Source organism: Bos javanicus, chromosome 1, assembly GCF_032452875.1.
Source record: "Bos javanicus breed banteng chromosome 1, ARS-OSU_banteng_1.0, whole genome shotgun sequence".
In the NCBI taxonomy this organism is placed as follows: Eukaryota; Metazoa; Chordata; class Mammalia; order Artiodactyla; family Bovidae; genus Bos; species Bos javanicus.
Window position 1 is genome coordinate 81,109,965 of NC_083868.1, and position 15,429 is coordinate 81,125,393.

General features: G+C 43.9%; 1 protein-coding gene across 4 annotated transcripts in view; it reads left to right on the forward strand.

Moving 5' to 3' along the window:
- Positions 1-399: 399 nt before the first annotated feature.
- The window catches only part of DGKG (diacylglycerol kinase gamma), a 222,935-nt gene continuing 207,905 nt past the window's right edge, over positions 400-15,429 (forward strand). For 2 of the 4 annotated variants that reach the window (XM_061413297.1, XM_061413298.1), the window contains exon 1: positions 402-760. The gene's annotated coding sequence lies outside the window, so the exon portion shown is untranslated. Of the gene's footprint in view, positions 761-15,429 lie in introns of all 4 variants that reach the window. The other 2 variants (XM_061413305.1, XM_061413296.1) reach the window with 2 other exon arrangements.

Sequence of the window (15,429 nt, forward strand, 5' to 3'; positions counted from 1 at the left end):
AATGCGCCCTTGGGCAGGGGTAATGATTTAGATGCTGGAGACACTGAGTGCCTAGGAAACGGAGAAAATTTGTTGACTTTTCATTTTTTGTTTTTCTTTGACTTGGTCGAGATAGTGAGGCAGCCGAGGCCCTGGCTGAGCTGTAGGTATTTGTCAAACAGTTGTCCCTGTCCCCTGAGTCACCTGGCCTTGGGCCTCTCTGCGCAGCCCACCACTGCTGCAGCCTTTCTAAATCCCTCAGCCTCTAACTCCTCCTTCCCGGACCGAAGCCCTACCAGTGAGAAGTGCCCGAACCACCAAAGAGGCGCGGGTTCGCTCTGAGCCCACCGCATTCACGCGTGTGTGCACGCGCGGGTGTATTGCGCGTGTGCGCGCGCACGCGGGTGTGTGGCGGGGGCGGGCTCTGCGCCCGGGGGCAGGGCTCCGCCGTGAGAGTGGCAGCCGGACTTGCCGGCTGCGAGGGGCAGGGCGCCGCAGTGCCGTAGTAGCTGGCCGCCGACACGCACCGCTCCGGAGCCGCGGGTACCTGGGCGGGCAGAGACCCCAGCGCCGCCTAACCCCAACCGGGCCGCCGGAGCTCCTGCGGCGCCCACCCGAGCTCCATCCCCCTCCCCGGGAAGGCTGCGCGGGCGGGCAGACGCCCAGACGCCAGCCTCAGTCCCCTTTCAGTCTCTCGGTTCCTCTTTCCTCCCAAGTAAGGGAATAAGCCCCGAGGAAGGAGCGCGCCGGAGAACCGCGCAACCAAGTGTTGCTTGCAGAGGTAAGACGTGGCCCGCGCGGCGGAGGGGGCTCGGGCTGGGGTCGCGAGCTGCAGCAAGTTGGAAAAGGGGGCCAAAGCGGGAGCCGGTCCCACGGCCAGGGGAGGGAGCTGCAGCCGAGGCCACGGCGCCCCCCTCCTGACGATGCCAGCGCCCCCCTCCTGACGATGCCACCTGCCGCACAGCCCCTACAGGAGGAGATGCCCCCCTGGCAGTGTGAGGGCACGGGGAGCCGCCCAGGGTGGGGCACCGGCTTCCTCTTTGATTGGAAGGACCTTCCGAACCTCAAAGTGTGCGGGCGGGAGGCGGCCTGGCTCCACGCAGGGTGCTGAAGCAACTGTTCAGATTTCCCCTCTTCTAGACTTACCTTTGGTATCCACTTCGCGCCCCAGAGTGCACAAGGGCAGCAAAGAGCGGGGACACTTTTTCTAACATCTGGCCGCCAAACCTCTGACCGTCCCGCAGGGTTCCGGGACTTTGGGGGGACTCCACAAAGCCCCCGTGCTGGGGGAGCGTAAAGGGAAGCTGAAGAGAACGCGGAGACCTTGACAAATAGAAGCTACGGAAGGAGAAGAGGGTCAGGGAGGTCGGGTTGACCTGTTTAGTTTCGGACTCAAAAGATGTTTGTGCATGTGCGTGCATATAGTATCACCTGTGGGGCTTTCGAAAACTCCACCAGTCCACTCATCGGGCACTTTCAGAGATTTTCTTCCTCTGGACAAGTGGACTAGAATTTGAGGAGGAGGGCTGTGGAGTTCGAAAAAGCCCTACAGGTGAATCCGATGCGCTGCACTCATCCGCGCCATTGCTGCAGCGGGAAGCACGAGACAGGAGCGAAGAGGCAGCTCCCAGGTGTGAGCAACCCAGGTGCGGGACTCAGAGTGGCGGGGAGACCTTTCAGCATCCCCCCTCTTTCCCCGCGGAAGGGCAGAAGGGTCTGCGGCACGTGCGGTGATTTGTGGCTGCGCCGCAGTGGCGCGCGGGAGAGCTGCGAACCCGCTGGCGCGCTTGCAGGCGGGCTCGGGGCGACTGTCTCCTCCTGCTTTATTAGCATACGATGACCTCGCGGTCCGGAGAGGGCCCTGAGAGAGCTGTTCGTCCTTTTTCTTTTCGGGACTTAGGGTAACGCGCTTTGGTTTAGGAGGTGTGGACCAGAAAACATCACTGATGAGGGGCATTGGTGAGAATACAGGGCTCGGGTTCGAAAGGGGGAGACGACGCCGTTGCTTCGGTGCCTGGGAGTTTTTGTTTTAAAAACAGCCCCCCAAAGTCACTTGCTGGAGCACAGAGTACCCCTCGTTGTCAACGAAGGGTATTAGATCACAGGGGGCAAAGGTCATCAGTATTTGGTCACCCACGCACACATACTTTGTGCTCCTCTCATTTCAGAGCTTTGTCCTAAGATGGGAGGGGACTTAGTTTAGTTTAAAAGGGCTGTGTTTGCCTCGGTTCTGAAGGTAAATTATAGTCATCGAATAAAAGGCTGCCATTAATCTAACCTTCCTACTATACCTTTCATCCGTGTCTTTAGGGATCACCCTTAACCTTTATGAATAGCACTGGTAGGCGTTATTACAAGCATTTGGGGCGGGGCGGGGGGGAGGGGGTGGAAATGGGGAGCAAGCAGATGAGTCTTCCCTGTCTGACAGTTTCGTGTCAGTGTTTGGTTCAGATCAACCAAGACATGGGGAGATAATAATAAACAATCAGAGCATCTTGGAATCTAGACTTTCAGAGAGGGGAAAAACTACTAAGGACATCTGTTCCAACTCCCCCTCAGATATCCCAGAGCACCTTCAACAGGTGGGGGCGGATGCCACCAACAGTTGCACTCCTAGAGGTCCCAGCTGTGCATGCCTGAGGCTCTGCTCCAGGAAGTACCCATAAAACAGCAGCTCTTTCCTCTACTACTGATCCCTAGCTCATCCTCTGGAAGAGAAGCACAATTTTTGTTGTGGTAAACTTAAAAAAAAAAATGTTGCTTGTTGTATCGCAACATTATGATATACATTTTTAGTATAAAAATAATTCACATTGAATGTTGGGAAGTTGAAAAGTGTACAAAGAATCAAACTACAGACATTTCCACAAGGCTAATATATTAGTATATTTCCTTTCCAGCTTTTATGCCTTGAAATTGTACAGTCCAGGGAGAGCCAACATTTAGTGGATGCCTGATGTACCTTGCAGGCTTCCCTGGTGGCTCAGCGGTAAAGAATCCACCTATAATACAGGAGCTACAGGAGACATGGGTTCGATCCCTGGGTGGGGAAGATCCCCTGGATGAGGGCAGAGCAACCCACTCCAGTATTCTTGCCTGGAGAATCCCATGGACAGAGGAGCCCAAGCAGGCTACAGTCCATAGGGTCACAAAGAATCGGACATGACTGAAGCGACTTTATCATGGCCTGGCAACGTAACTTGCAAGTGTTAAGTATTTTAAATTCTGTGCCATGTAATCCTCAAAAGTCCTGAGGCAGTATTATCAACCCCAGAGAGTTCAGGGGACTTCCCAAGCCCACCACTTGTAAGCAGCAGAGTCAGGATTCAAACCCAGGTTGTTCAACAACTGAGGGGTTGCTTAGCCTCTATAGCTATTGCTTCTCTGCTTTTTCTCCTAAATAGTATTGTAGTGAAAGTCCTTCACATGGCTGCGTATTATTATTTTGTTAGTCATTTAAATTGTTTTCTGTGTTTAGCAACAACATAAATCTGCACAACATCTCTGTGCAGTCTTCCTGCAGGCATTTCCAAATACTTCCTGTGTATAGATGCCCAGAAGTTAAATCACTGGGCCAAAGGGCATGAATGTTTGAAAGTTCCTAGTAATTATGACAAGCTGGTTTTCGAAAAGGATACACCAGTTTATACTTCCATCCCCTTGAGGCAACTCTGCCACAGTCAAAGCAGGTGACCTATAGGAGGGTCTCCTCACACGACCAATCCAGCCCTCATGGGCATTCCCCTGGCTTAATGGGGGAGGGATAACACATATTTCCCTGATGTATACACTCAAGTGTGATTGTGAAAACCACACACTATATGGCCATGCCTGTTTTTTTGTGTGTGAACAAGTATCAGTTGCAGAATTCTCTGGCTAGACATCACTTACTACCTTTGAACAGACTACTGTGTAAAATATAAGTGGCATAACATCCTACTTCTCCACACAAATTAATAGATTAGCCCCCACTCTTAGAAGGTACATCACTATCAGAGCCCAATTCAGCCAGCCCAGCCAGTCAGTGACAGCTTCTTCACACACTGCCTGTTTTCACCAAGCTGTTTGTTTACACCAAGTAGTAATACAATTCCACAACCAAACCATAGTGAGTTATCTTTATACGTAACAAAATTCACCTGCTCAACTACCCACTGCCTCTACCCACTCATGGTTAGGGACTACTAATCATGCAGTGAAAATTAAGGTTATACACATCAGCAAAAAATGTCCTCAAGTGAAGAAAATATGGCCACAGAAGAGAAATTAAGCAATACAAAAGGGGAGATTTTCGAATAAAATTAATTGCCCCTAGCTATGAATTTTCTCTAGGGCTGCGTTTGCCCCACAGCCACTTCTGCCACCAGCAGTGGGCTTGGCAGCCTTGGAATATAATCTTGTAAGTGGAATAAATATCCATTGAGCCTCCAGCATGAGGTCTACTTGTTTAAGACTCAGCTCAGGTCTTAAAATTTTCTAGTAATCCTTCCTCAGCTGTTCATCTAGGTTAGCGATCTCTCTGCTATAGCTGTGCATACACTTAGCTCTCTGTGGTGACATCACTTATCTGCCTGCTGCTGCTGCTAAGTCGCTTCAGTCGTGTCCGACTCTCTGCGACCCTGTAGACGGCAGCCCACCAGGCTCCTGCGTCCATGGGATTCTCCAGGCAAGAGTACTGGAGTGGGTTGCCATTGCCTTCTCCACTTACCTGCCTATCCCCCACTAAAATGTGAACTCCTAGAAGTATAGCTAGCGCTGTGCCCCAGTACCTAAACTAGTACTTTCGCACAGTAGACAATTCAGTGCGCTGACTGAACAAGAGAATTTTCCAGGTACTATGCTGGGTGCTCCCTGTGCATTTCTCTTTTGATGCATCTTGATTCTGCTCAGATCGATCAGTCTCAGAAACGCATCTGAAAGCTGTCTAGAACTGTGCAGTGTATTTACACATGTGACTTGCCATTTTCACTTCATTAAAATTAAAGAAAATTAAACTTTCAGTTTCTCAGTCATATTTTAAGTGCTGAAATGCCATATATAGCTTCCAGCTGCCATATTGGAGAATGCACACATTGGCATTTCAAGAGTGTAAAAATTTGCCTGGGGGCATAAAAGACTGTCCCTGGATGGGTGAGGTCAAGAGAAAGGAACCCACCCATAATGTGATCTGACCAGAGGACCAAAACCTAAGAGAGCAGACCAGTCAACCACCACCATCTGTGCTGCTCAGGGAAGTTGATCATCAGCCCTGGATAGAAATACTGGCTTGGTTAGAATCTACAATATCCAATCACAGCCAGCTATTGATATAACCAGGCTCCAACTCCATGGCCTGTGCCCTCCCCACTGCTCTATCTGCCCCCAAAGGTCACTGGCTCCAGGATCGTCCTCACTCTCTTGCCCCAGTTTTTCTTAATTTCTTTATTCTTAATGAATAAAGCATAACATTTCAAAGAAAGCTTAATCAGCACCATGTGGCATGAGATGATCACTTCCTTTATTCTACATCTCATGTTTCTGTTAAAACCCTGTCAGGCTGAACTAGCTGCTATACAAATTATAGCTGTTGAGTTTCATATCCGTTGAAAAAAAACCCAACTTTCTTTTAAACTTGCTCTTGAACTGTATCCCCTGCCTGCTGCTGCCCTCCCATCCCATATTTGTAGAGATGCTACCTGGGACCCAAATACAGAGCCCTTGCATTTATTCCCAATTTTGTTTTGTTTAATTTAATCTCTCTTGCCAGCTTGCCCAGATATTTCTGGCTTTGATCCTGTCACCCAGAATGTATCCTGTCCCTTCCAGCTGGCTTCCTATTGTCCCCAAACATGAGTATGACCTCTTCAACTAAGTCATCAATAAAAAAATGATAAACATTACAGCATTCTGGAGCATTCCAATATATGCTCCTGATAGATAGATGTCAATTCAATAAATACACAGCACTTTTTAAGATAATTTATCTTCTTGTACTATCACTCAATCCATAATTATTCTTCTTCAGAAGATTATCAGAGAAATCTTATCAAAGGCCTTGATAAAGTCAAGATACTCCTTCTCACTGGTGTTTCCCCCATCTCCCTGCCTAATGTTGTCAAAGAAACAATTTTGTTACTTTGACATAAACTACTAGCAGTTAACCTATGTTGATTTCTCAAGATCACAACTTCAGTCCTAAAAGCTCATTCCAAATCCTCTTCTGTAATGCCAAAGAATGCTCAAACTACCGCACAATTGCACTCATCTCACACACTAGTAAAGTAATGCTCAAAATTCTCAAAGCCAGGCTTCAGCAATACATGAACCACGAAATTCCAGATGTTCAAGCTGGTTTTAGAAAAGCCAGAGGAACCAGAGATCAAATTGCCAACATCCACTGGATCATCGAAAAAAGCAAGAGAGTTCCAGAAAAATATCCATTTCTGCTTTATTGACTATGGATCACAATAAACTGTGGAAAATTCTGAAAGAGATGGGAATACTAGACCACCTGACCTGCCTCTTGAGAAACCTGTATACAGGTCAGGAAGCAACAGTTAGAACTGGACATGGAACAACAGACTGGTTCCAAATAGGAAAAGGAGTACGTCAAGGCTGTATATTGTCACCCTGCTTATTTAACTTATATGCAGAGTACATCATGAGAAACGCTGGGCTGGAAGAAGCACAAGCTGGAATCAAAATTGCCGGGAGAAATATCAATAACCTCAGACATGCAGATGACACCACCCTTATGGCAGAAAGTGAAGAGGAACTAAAAAGCCCCTTGATGAAAGAGGAGAGTGGAAAAAGTTGGCTTAAAGCTCAACATTCAGAAAACGAAGATCATGGCATCTGGTCCCATCACTTCATGGCAGATAGATGGGGAAACTGTGGAAACAGTGTCAGACTTTATTTTTTTGTGCTCCAAAATCACTGCAGATGGTGACTGCAGCCATGAAATTAAAAGATGCTTACTCCTTAGAAGGAAAGTTATGACCAACCTAGATAGCATATTGAAAAGCAGAAATATTACTTTGCCAACAACAGTCTGTCTAGTGAAGGCCATGGTTTTTCCAGTGGTCATGTATGGGTGTGAGAGTTGGACTGTGAAGAAGGCTGAGTACCAAAGAATTGATGCTTTTGAACTGCAGTGTTGGAGAAGACTCTTGAGAGTCCCTTGGACTGCAAGGAGATCCAACCAGTCCATCCTAAAGGAGATCAGTCCTGGGTATTCATTGGAGGGACTGATGCTAAAGCTGAAACTCCAATACTTTGGCCACCTGATGCAAAGAGTTGACTCATTGGAAAAGACTCTGATGCTGGGAGGGATTGGGGGCAGGAGGAGAAGGGGATGACAGAGGATGAGATGGCTGGATGGCATCACACTCGATGGATGTGAGTCTGAGTGAACTCCGGGAGTTGGTAATGAACAGGGACGCCTGGCGTGCTGCGTGGGGTCGCAAAGAGTCAGACAGGACTGAGGGACTGAACTGAACTGAATGTTTCCTAGGATTAACATCAACCCCTTAAGTTAAGACATTTTTATAAGTTTTTTTTCCCATTTAAAAAAGTAGAATTGTATCTGCCATGTGGATAATGGTGATTGTGATGATGTGGTGGCGGTGGAGTAATGGTTCATGGTAATGATGGTAGTGGTGGAGTGGTGGTTCACGGTGATTCTGTACAGATTAAGGAGAGTGGTTTAATGATCTCAACTGTATGTTGTCTTGAGACCCTGGAATATTATTGTTAGGCCAAGAGATTGTATTAATTTGAGGCAGATCTAATATTCTCTAGCATCACTGAACATGAGACCAGAGAAGGAGCCAGAGAAGCAGTTGGTCCCAGGCCTTCCTCTTCAACATGAGGAATCCTCCATCTAAAGGAAAGGGCCCTGCATGGGCTCACACTTTCCGGACAGGCCAAGGTCACACAACTCTTCCTGAGTGCTTTCTCCAGGGCATACTTCTTCTCTCCATCTTTGATTCTGAAGAAGCCTAAGGCTTTGTTTTCTGCAGAAATGTTCTCTTATTCTCTAGGAATTAACCTCTTAATCATTGATGTCTCAGTGAAAATTAAAGGTTCTTTCCTGGTATCATGGTTTAATAGGAGAAAGGAGGAGCAAGCTTATTGTTCAAATGGGAAATGGAGCTGAAAGGTCTCCATGGCAGGACACAGAACACAGAGAGAAAAAGTCCAAGGAAGAGAAGACTTTAAAAATTTATTTTATTTTATATTGTAGTATAGATTTACAATGTTCTGTTAGTTTCAGCTACAGCAAAGTGATTCAGTTGTGTGTATGTGTATAGCCATTCTTTTCCAAATTCTCCTCCCATCTAGGTTATTCCAAAATATTGCTATACAGTACATCTTTGTTGATTATCTGTTTTATATATAGTAGTGTGTGTATGCTCATCCCAAACTACTAATTTATCCCTCCCCATCATGTTTCCTCTTTGGTAGCCATAAGTTTGTTTTCTAAGTCTGTGAATCTGTTTCTGTTTTATAAATAAGTTCATTTGTATCATTTTTTTTAGATTCTGCGTATAAGTGATATCATATGATATTTGTCTTTCTCTATCTGACTTCACTTAGTATGATAATTTCTGGGTCCATCCAGGTTACAGCAAAGGCATTATTTCATTTTTTATGGCTAAGTAACATTCCATTGTATGTACATACAACTTCTTCTATTTCCATTTCTCTGTCCATGGATATTTAGGTTGCTTCCATGTCTTGGCTGTTGTAAATAGTGCCACAATGAACACTGGGGTGCGTGCATCTTTTCCAATTATGGTTTTCTCCAGATATATGCCCAGGAGTGGGATTCCTGGAGCATATAGTAGCTCTATATTAGCTTTTTAAGGAATCTCCAAACTGTTCTCCATAGTGGCTATACCAATTTACATTCCCACCAATAGTGTAGGAAGTTTCCCTTTTCTGCACACCATCTCCAGCATGTATTGTTTGTAGACTTTTTAAATTTTTTATTTATTTATTTTAATTGGAGGATAACTACTTCACAATATTGCCATACATCAATTTTTTTGCCATACATCAATATGAATCGGCCATAGGTATACATGTGTCCCCTTCATCCTGAAGCCCCTTCCTGCCTCCTTCCACACCCTATCCTTTAAACATGTGCCCCCTTCATCCTGAAGCCCCTTCCTGCCTCCCTCCACACCCTATCCCTCCAGGTTGTCACAGAGCACTGGCTTTGGGTGCCCTGCGTCATACATCAAACTTGCACCTTTTGTCTGTTTTGCATATGGTAATGTATATGTTTCAATGCTATTCTCACAAATCATTTCACCCTCTCCTTGTGCCACCGAGTCCAAAAGTCTGTTCTTTATGTCCATATCTCCTTTGCTGCCCTGCATGTAGGATCATTGGTACCATCTTTCTAGATTCCATATATGTGAGTTAATATACAGTATTTGTGTCTGTACACTTTATGATGATGAAATCACAATAATAATAACTATCCTTTAGACATGTGCCACACTTGGAAGATAACAGTGTATTTGTATCTATAGTCTTTCCTGATTCCAGTCATAAGTGTGAGGCAGGTAGCTTGGATGTCATTGGCCTCATCTCACTAGAGTGATTCACCGAAGCAGAGGCTGTGAAGAGTAGAAGAGTCTACTATGGCAAGAAAAGGGATGTGGGATAAAACTCAGTAACCAAGCAGCGGCTGGCCATTTGGGCCCATCCCTCCTTTCTATGTGAGTCTGCATGGAAAGTTTTCTCTTTGTTTAAGGCATAGATGGTGTCATCTGCCCAGACACCAAGTTTTCACGTTCCTGTTTTATGACCTGATGTGAAAGTGCCAAGTGGCCAGAGGTCAGCAAGGCCACTTTGACCCTTGATGCTGAAATTCATGAATTGTTTTGGCCCAAATGTTTTCATTCCTGGATGCATTTTTTCACCTCTCTGCTCTGGGACAGCAGCCTGTAGCACTGTACCTGCTGCCTCGGTGCCCCTGCCTTTCAGATAACGTGAAGGAGCCAGAGAAGGCTCTCTCAGTCCCCCAGGGCCATAGTGTTCCTTCCAGGATCCTTGAGAGCCATGCAAAATGGGTGCTGTTACCCAGTCCCCCACACTCCCTGTCCCAAGGTCTTGTCAACAAGGATATCCATGGCCCCCAGATCCTGACCCCAGGTCACCCACTGGTAGGAGACTGTCCTTGCCCTTTTCTCATGCCAGGATGAGAACATGATCTCACAAAAAATGATCTTTCCCAACAGGAAGTCAGTAGCCATATTTTCCTATAGTTGGGGCAATTTCCACTCTGCCCCAGAGCCCCCATGGTTCCTAAGCCCTAAATCATGAATATCCTGGAAAATGCACTCCTGAGGAGGTTCACTCAATCATCTGATCAACATTAAACCAGTCAATAAATATTGAGAACCCTCTCTGTGCTAGACACAGGATGAGTTGCTGGGCATAGGACCAACTGGTTCTAGGGGAGCTGGGTAGAACTGGGTAGACCAGAGACAGAGACAGAAACAGACATCATGCAGCATTATCTTTAGATGAGAGTCAGAGGAAGGTCACCAAGGAAGTCAGGTAATACTCTCTGGAGTAGATGGGCTTCAGCCAAAGTGTAAAAGCTGGCTAGAGGTTAAGTGAAGAAATAAGTGTGGGTAATACATTGTAGTAAAGGGAACAGTATAAGTGAAGGCTCAGAGGTAGCTCTTGTGTACAGTGTTGATGGAGCGAGAACTGAGTTGAGAAGTGCAGATGAGTTGAGATAGGAGATGAGTCTAGATATGTGGATAGGAGGGCCTTGTCTCCCAAGTTAAATAGTGTGGATCTGTTCTGGTAGACAGTGAGGGGTCACTGAGAAATTTTAAGTGGGAACTTAAAATTTGATCGGATCAGATTTTAACATTAGAGCAGCCCCTCTAACTGCAGGGTTGGGAGGAAAGAAGACAGGAAGCAGGGCTACCCAAGGGAGGCTTTTCTGAGAGCTTAGGAGCTATGAGGGCTGGACAAGGTAGTTCAGATGAAAGGAAGGACAGAATCAGGAAAGAACTGGCAATTAGGTGGATGTGAAGGTAGTGAGGGGGGCAGGGGAACCTAGGACAGTTCTCAGGCTTCTACCTGGTTCATCTGGGAGGATAGTGGTTCCATCGAGGAGCTGTATCGGGATTATTGATGAGTTCAGTTTGAAGCCTGCGGAATTTGCAGTGTTAGTGAGAGATCCAGATGGAGAGGTAGTTGATAGATGAACTGTGTGGCTGGAGACCCAGGTTGGAAAGGGATGAGTCTATGGGGCAGGTGTAACCACAAGAGCCGAGGAGATCATGGGAGATCGATTTTCATTTATCTTGATATTAATACATGTATTGCCAGTATTCGAAAGATCCACGTCATGGAGATTCATGCCTTTTTAACAAAGGGAGGAGGCTTTTCACAGCACTGAGAGTCTGGGCTTGATAGGCAAGCTATGCCAATAGCCAACTGCTGACCAGCTAGACCAGTACCCACTTCTGCCAACTGAGTGGTCAAGCATGGAGGTTTTTCCAGAAACTTTTGTATTCCTCTTCTGTGTTAGAGCCTCACAGATTGTCAACATGGTCCTTTTCTCTAGACCAGTGGTCCTCGATGCTGGTTAAACATTAAAATCACTGGGAAGCTTTGCAGTAACAACACTTGTGGGTCCCAATCCAGGAGATGCTAATTTAATTGGTCTAGGGTCAGGGCCTGGGCCTGAATATTTTTTTTAAAGGTCTCCAAGGGACACTGGTGTTCAGCAAAGTTAAGAACAAGAAGTTCCTTCAGTGATTTCTCAAACTACAGGGTTTTTAAGTCTTTACCTCCTCTGGCAATTCTCTTATGGCTCTATTACAGTTTCTCTAAAAATCACTTCCATGTGTCAGACCCTACACTACACTCTGCACTTCAATGGTGGCTTTGGGCATACTGTCCTTACCTTTGCATTCAACACATATTTCTCCCTTGTGCCTGTAAGGCTCATGGGAAACTCTATCAAACATTCTGTGCTTCCAACCTCTGTTTACCACTTTCTGAGTTATGTAACTGGTAGACCTGTTAAAAAGACTTAGGAACCACCCATCATGACTTGAAACTCGGTTAGTTCCAAGGGATCCTTGCTTTCTCTTCTAAATGCTTACAAGGCAGCAGTTCTTGAATGAATTTTTATTTACATTCAAATTGCCTGGAGACTTTCGTCCTCTGAGATTCTGATTAGGAGGTGTAGAGTGGGGACCTAGAGGTGTAGAGTGGCAGCCCAGAAATTCACTATCATTTCTAAGTTAAGATGGCAGAGGCAGCAAAGAATGGGTCAAAATATTTGCAAATCACATATCTGAAAGGGGATTATTATTCAGAATATGTAGAGAATTCTCCAAACTCAACAATAAGACAAAAATCCAGTTCAAAAATGAGCAAAGGATTTGAAAACTTTTCTCCAAAGACAATATGCAAATAGACAAATAAGCACATGAAAAGATGATCAACATCACTAATCATTAATAAAATGAAAATAAAAATCATAATGAGATAACACTTCATATCCTTTAGGATATCTATTGTCAAAAAAAACAAAAAACAAATGGTACTGAGGTTATAGAGAAATTAAAAGCATTGTGCATTGTTGGTATGATTGTAAAATGGTGCAACCACTATGGAAAACAATAGCTCAGTTCCTAAAAAAATTAAAAATAGAATACCATATGATCCATCAATTCCACTTATGGTTATATACTCAAAGGAATTGAAAAACACAGTATACAAAAAGATATTTGCATACCCATGATCCGAGGAACATCATTCACAGTAGACAAAAGGTGGAAGTCACCCAAGTGTCCATCGATGAATAAATAAAATGTAATATATGCATGCAGTGAAATATTACTCAGCCTTAAAAAGGGAGGAAGTTCTGACACATGCTCCAACATGGACGAACTTTGAAGACGTTACACTAAGTGAAATAAACTAGTTACAATAGGACAAATACTGTGATTCCATTCATGTGAATGGTTTAATCATTCTATTAAAAAATGAAGAAAGTTGAATAGGCAAAAACTGATTCTAAATACATGCTGTTTTAAACAGAATGGGGAAGAAAGGAGGGAATAAAAGAGTATAGGTACACCAGGAAAATGTAAACCAAAGAAAGAAGGGAGAGCAGTATTAGACAAAGTAGAAATAAATGCAGGAAATGTTGATTGATGCATTAAATGTGGCTAAAAGACATAATCCATTAGAAGAGTTACTGTTGTTGAATATTTTTATTCTGAATAATATAAAATATCAAAATATATAAAATAAACTTGACAAAACTAAATTGTAGAGGAAACAACATATTTCTATCAATCTTCAACATGCTGAGTGACAAAGGAGTAAGTAAAGAATTTTAAGGATGTAAGAAAGTTGATGCAACGGACATGTACTCCTTCCCATTCAAGAATGAACATGTATCTATTTAAACACTTAAGAAATTTTGGTCACATTGTAAAGAAAATTGTGGTACATTTTCCAAACAGTAGAACTTGTTCTGGCAATAAGTTGATGTTGCCTCGGCTCTGTGCACATCCACCAGCCACTGTTAATTCAGCCTTCAGAGAGAACAAGACCCAAGACCTGATCTTTGACAAGCATCGAGTCTGTAGAGTGCTTTCTTCTTTAAGAATGAATGAAGAGTAAACAGAGAGGAATGAAGGAAAATGTAAAATAAAAGAATAGTGTACAGAATTAAAATAAATGGGCTCCTCCAGCTGGACCTAAAGGAGACTGGAATCCTCTTAAGAGAGCAAGAAGCCATGGTCTTTATAAATCAGAAGACAAGGAGAAAAGGCCGAGGTGATAATGAAATATGGTATGCAAAGATAGGAATGAGATATGGAAAGGTGGTGAGGAAACTCAAACACAGCAACAGAATTTAAGTCTATTAGGTGAAACTAGCAGAATTTAAACTATAGCTAAGCAAATCAAGCCTGTGGGGGAAGTAATGTTATAAAGGATAGGCAATCAGTACTGACGCCAATTTAAAAAGAGATGTCTAAGTAATTATTATAAATCCAGTTTTTAAATTGTATGCAAAAGTAAGATACTTTCAAAGAGAAGATACGTATTGCTACACAAAGTTATGAAACAACAAATGAAGATTTTAGACACCAAAAAGCATTTTTAAGTCTGAAAGGCTGGTATTTCTCTGGAGAATATAGGACAGGATGGGACAATGAAAATAAAATGTTCTGAAACCCTTGGTTCAACTATGAGAGACTCATTGTGTTCTTGACATTTAAAGCTTAAAAAATAATAGTTATTGAAACTTCCCTGGTGGTCCAGTGGCTAAGACTCCACACTTCAACGGCAAGGGATGTGGGTTGGATCCCTGGTTGGGGAACTGAGATCCCACATGCTATGCAGTGAGGCCAAAAAAAAGTAAAAAAATAGAAATAGAATCTTTATCTCCACTATTCTATCATCTAAACCAAGGGATCTAAGAAAACATATTTCATATGACAAAAGACAAAAAATAAAGGAGATGGCAAGGAAGCTTTAAAAAAAAATAAAAAGGAGTTTGGGATGGGCATGTACACACTGCTATATTTAAAATGGATAACCAACAAGGATATATGGTATAGCACATGGAATTCTTCTTAATGGTCTTTTGCAACCTGGATGGGAGGGGGAGTTTGAGGGAGAAAAAAAAATTAAAAGGAGCATGAAAATGATAAGGTCAAAATCTTCAGTTATAACAACTAACATAAATGGACTCAATGACCTATTTTTAATAAAGGTTTTTGTATTGGGACCAAAACTAAAATTCAACCACATGTTATTTGCCATGCTATGCTATGCTAAGTCACTTCAGTCGTGTCTGACTCTGTGCGACCCATAGACTGTAGCCCACCAGGTTCCCCCGTCCCTGGGATTCTCCAAGCAAGAACACTAGAGTGGGTTGCCATTTCCTTCTCCAATGCATGAAAGTGAAAAGTGAAAGTGAAGTCGCTCAGTCGTGTCCGACCCTCAGCGACCCCATGGACTGCAGACTACCAGGCTCCTCCGTTATTTGCCATAGTCATCCCTAAAACAAAACAATGTACAAAGATTAAAAGAAATGCTGAGAAAAGATATAGCAGGCAGGTGGAACAAACACTAAAGCAGAAGTCATGATATTCATGTAAGACAAAATGCAACTCAATACAAATACTTTGTTTCTTTTCAAGATACTTATATATTTGTTTTAATTGAGGTATAGTTAAATTACAGTGTTGTTACAATTACTGCTGCACAGCAAAGTGACTCAGTTTTGTACATATATACATTCTTTTTCATATTCTTTTCTGTTATAGTTTATCATAGGATATTGACTATAGTTCCCTGTGCTATACAGTTGGATCTTGTTGTATCCATTTTGTATAGACTAGTTTGCATCCAGTAACCGCAAACTCCCAGCCCATCCCTCTCCTACCCGCCTCCCAACCTTGA